Genomic DNA, 5,043 nt, shown 5'->3' on the forward strand with positions numbered 1-5,043 from the left:
CCGCACAACCGCCAAACAATAAATGCTGTAGCCTGTTATTGCTCACAGAGCTCGGCAGTGTGAGCGCTAGCGCATAGTCACAGAACTCAGCCCTTAGACCTCAGGACTGAAGTCCCTCTAGACCGCTAGTGCTCGGCACCGCGACTGGGATGCCAGCAAGGCTTAAATAAATTATGCGTGCAAGTGTGCACTATGCCGCTCAGGTGGACGCCACTAATCGCCCTGGGTTGGGCCAGATAAGCGCACAGGTTGCGCAAGGCGTTGCATCGGCGTGGCTGTCACTTGCCGCAGTTCGATAGTGCCCTGCAGAGGGCAACACCATCGGACGCTAGTGTGCAGACGGCTGGTATGCACTGTGGCCTATAGACTAGCCACTGACAGGCGCTGACTCAGACTCTAAACCCTACCAATATACGTATCAAAAGGGAAGGGGTTTCATAATGAGTCAGTCACCAGATACATGCATCCATCATTATACACTCCAAACTATTTGAGTCTATACTAGCGGCCATGCGACCCTTTTATAGCAGCATCCTTCCGGGACTTTCCTGACATTCCTGATGGTCCAATCCGAGCTGGAGAAGGACCTGGGCATGTGATCTACGATCTGCAATGAGAGATCGTCCCACGGGCATGCTCAGTGGACCGAAAGGAGGACTTAGTCCCTGGAGTAGCTCGCTGCTGACCTGCCTGCATTGCAATAGTTGGACCAGAGGTGGCAGCAGCAACTAAACCTACAGAGCTGGTCTGAGCAGAGTGCCTGGATCGATGAGCCTGCTGAGCAGCCTCCTGTGCGGCCGGAGAGGAATGGGAGACTGCCGAATGCAAGGCTCGGGAATTCTGCTGTGCAGCGACCGGAACCTGATGCCTAATATTACCCCCCCTCCTAGATCCACCTCCTCTCTGAGCCTCGCTATGCTCAAATGCTGCAATAAGGAGCGGAGTGTGGATGTTCTCCACTGACTCCCAGGTCCAAGCCTCCGGACCATGACCCTTCCAATCCACCAAATAAAATGTTTTGCCCCGCATCACCTTGATTCCAACGATGGCATTGACCTCAAACTCATCCGAAGACAGGTCTGATGTCCCGGCAGATGACTCGGAGAACCGGGACAAGTGAACAGGATTAAGGAGGGACACGTGGAACGAGTCAGAGATAGCCAAGTGTGGTGGAAGTGCCAGACGGTAGACCACAGGGCTGATCTGCTCAAGGACCTTGAAGGAGCCAATGTAGTGCGGTGCAAACTTAGCGGACTCATCCCGCAGCCTGATGTTTCGGGCGCAGAGACACACTAAGTCACCAGGGGCAAAGGTCGGAGCAGGGCGCTGGTGTGCATCAGCGGAGGTCCTCATTCTCTCCTTGGACGCCCGGATAGCATCCTGAGTGCGATCCCAAATGTCACGTGCCTCCACCACCCAGTCTGCCACCCTAGAGTCGGTGGATGACACGGGCATGGGCACAGGGATGCGCGGATGCTGGACGTAATTTAGGAGGAATGGGGTCTGACCGGTGGAGTCGGCCACAGCGTTGTTCAAAGCGAACTCCGCCCACGGCAGCAAGGATGCCCAGTCATCCTGCCTGGCTGAGACAAAATGTCGTAGATATGTGACCAGGGTCTGGTTGGCTCTCTCTACCAATCCGTTCGTCTCGGGATGATAGGCCTAGGAGAGATTAAGCTCAATGCTGAGCAGGGAACAGAGCTCTCTCCAGAACCGAGACGCAAACTGAGGACCCCGGTCGCTGACAATCTTATCCGGCATGCCGTGCAAGCGGAAAATGTGCTTAATAAACAACGCTGCCAGGCCCCATGAAGAAGGTAGCCGAGAGAGTGGTACCAGATGCACCATCTTGGAGAATTGGTCGGTGACAACCCAAATGACGGTGCTGCCACTGGACTTGGGCAGTCCCACCACAAAGTCCATACCGACCATCTCTCAGGGCCTGTCTGCTAGCGGCAGGGGGTAGAGTAGCCCAGCGGGCCGCTGCCGAGAGGACCGATTCTCGGCGCAAGAGACGCACGCCAGAATATAGTCCCTGACGTCACGGGCCATATGCGGCCACCAGTACGTTCTCGCCAGAAGCTCAGAGGTCTGTTTGGTCCCAAAATGTCCACCCACCCTCGATGAATGAGCCCAAGAAAGGACCTCTGGTCGCAGATGGGCAGGGACAAAAGTCTTGCCCGGAGGTACAGACTCGAGGGCGACCGGAGCCACCATCCTCAGACTCTCAGATGGGACTATCAGCCGAGGCTTCTCCTCTGATGACACCACGGAGCGGGAGAGAGCATTGGCCCGGACGTTCTTCTCCCCGGAGAGAAAATGCAGGGTGAAGTGGAATCGGGAGAAGAACAAGGACCATCTGGCCTGGCGAGAATTCAGCCGCTGGGCTGTTTGTAAATAAACCAGATTCTTGTGGTCGGTGAACACCTGGAAAGGGTTGCGAGCCCCCTCCAGGAGTTGTCTCCACTCTGAAAAGGCCAACTTCATTGCTAGCAACTCCCTGTCCCAGATGGAATAATTCCTCTCCGCCGGTGTGAAGGTCTTGGAGAAGAAGAAGCATGGGTGCTTCCGACCTTGCGAGTCCTTCTGGAACAGGACCGCTCCAGCACCGACGGAAGAGGCATCCACCTCCAGAATGAAGGGTTTATCCACATCAGGATGATGTAGAATGGGAGCGCTAGCGAAATGGGATTTAATAGAGGAGAAGGCCTTGGAGACAGGTTCTGACCACAACTTGGGGTTTGCACCCTTCTTGCTGAGGGCTACCAAGGGCGCTACCAAAGTCGAGAAGTGGAGAATGAATTGGCGATAGTAATTTATGAACCCCGTAAAGCAATGCACCGCTTTGAGAGAATGGGGTTCCTGCCAATCCATCACCGCCTGTAGCTTGGCAGGGTCCATGGTCAAATGTGGGACGGAGATGATATAGCCCAGGAAAGGCAAGGACTCCTGCTCAAACACACTCTTCTCCAACTTGGCATAGAGGGAGTTTGCCCGCAGGAGGTCGAAAACTTTGCAAACATCTCTCCGGTGGGAGTCAATATCTGGAGAGTAGATGACGATATCATCCAGACTACTACCGAGGTGGTAAGCATATCCCGGAAGATATCGTTCACAAAGTCTTAGAAGATGGCCGGGGCATTACAGAGCCCGAAGGGCATCACCAGGTATTCATAGTGCCCGTCCCTGGTGTTAAATGCCATCTTCCATTCGTCCCCATCACAGATGCGAATCAGGTTGTAAGCCCCCCGCAGATCAAGTTTAGTAAACACTCTCGCTCCCCGTAGCCTATCAAACAGCTCCGATATCAGTGGGCAGAGGATACTTATTCTTAACGGTAATGGCTTAAAACCCCTGTAATCGATGCAAGGACATAGTTCCCCACTCTTCTTCTGGATGAAGAAGAATCCCGCCCCCGCTGGTGACACTGACTTCCTAATGAATCCTCTTGCCAGATTCTCCCTGATGTATTGAGTCATGGCCTCTGTCTCCGTGAGAAACAGGGGATAGACTCGACCCCGAGAAGGCTCAGCACCAGGCAAGAGGTCAATAGGACAGTCATAGGGGCTATGCGGTGGAAGGGTCTCCGCCGCCTTTTTGGAGAACACGTCCACATACTGTCGATAGTGTTTGGGAAGCGAGGAAAGATCTGCGGGTACCTCGGTGGAGGCAACCTGGATGCACTCCCTCAGACATCTACCCTCACATGACTTAATCCAACCAAGAATTCTCCCCGAGGACCACTCTATATGGGGAGAGTGATACCGCAACCAGGGGACCCCTAGAAGGACCTGGTCGATACCCATGGGCAAGACGAGGAGGGATATCGTCTCCTGATGAGATGGAGACACCGAGAGTAACAGTGGAGCGGTTTGGTGGGTAATCTGTGAGGGCAGAGTCACGCCATTCACTACTCTGGTGACTGGCTTGGACATCATAACCAGTGGTATCGCGTGCCATTGAGCGAAGGCAGATGACATAAAATTTGTCATAATCCAGGTTGGATTATGACAGATTTTGCACAAGTAACCTTTTTTTTTTCCTTTAAGCTGTTTGCTTTAAGTTAGGTTTGCCCCCGGTGGCCATTAGGGTCATTACACTGTGGTTGTTTTAGTTCTAGTTTTGCCCCCGGTGGCTATTAGGGTCATTGCACTCTGGTTACTTTGGTTCAGTAGCCCCTGGTGGCCGCTAGTGTTATTGCACGTCATTATGAAGCAGGTGTGATTCCCTGGCTCCTACCTATAAAGGAGTTGCAGGCGATCTCACTGACTGTTGGTGATGTTGCTCATTTCCAACCAAGTTTGGTGAAGGAAGGAACTACAGAGAGGAGTTCCTGGCAGCTCAGGGGAGCTCTGGTGTAATAGCTTCAGGCGGAAGCTGAATTCAGGTGTCGAGCTTAAGGGGTGAAGTTGAACTTTGGTGTCGTACTCTGTTGCTGGGAGCAATAGCAACAGAGCAAAGCTAAGTTGTGTTTTTCCCTGTTTGTTACATTCCTTGTGCTTGTGTGTGTATTAGTGCAGTGGTGGGATTAGTTTCTGCACCGTCCAGTTCACTAGAAAGGGATAGGTGCAGGGCGAGCTAGGGATTTGAGGTATCCAGCTCGTCGCTAGGTGCGGAACCTCCCTAGGGATCGTCAGGAGTGTAGGGACACTGACTCAGGGGAGTGCAGGAGGTCTCCACGTCCCCGTTCCCTATTGCAGGGCCCTCCATTGTAACGGTTTCCCCGGTGTTTCCCATAACTCCGTTTAAATTCGCCCTGCTGGAGGCGGTGTATCCAGGTTCACGGGTGTTATAGAAATTCGCCCTGCTGGAGGCGGTGTATCCAGTCACACGTGACATTACATTATCACCAACCCTAACATTTTTCTCTGGTGAGCCATGGGCCAAGTTCAGACTGGTGAGCAGTTGCTGCTGGTCCTCACTGAGATGAGTGAGGACCTGAATGATGTCTTTGAGCAGCACCTGCAGTGGAATTATGGGTCTGAGGCATACCCTCTGCCTCAATTAGAGGGTCCATTTGTGGCTTTGGCAAAGATGCGCCTT

Source organism: Dendrobates tinctorius, unplaced genomic scaffold (assembly GCF_039654945.1).
Source record: "Dendrobates tinctorius isolate UK_male_01 unplaced genomic scaffold, ASM3965494v1 ptg000073l, whole genome shotgun sequence".
Taxonomy (NCBI): domain Eukaryota; kingdom Metazoa; phylum Chordata; class Amphibia; order Anura; family Dendrobatidae; genus Dendrobates; species Dendrobates tinctorius.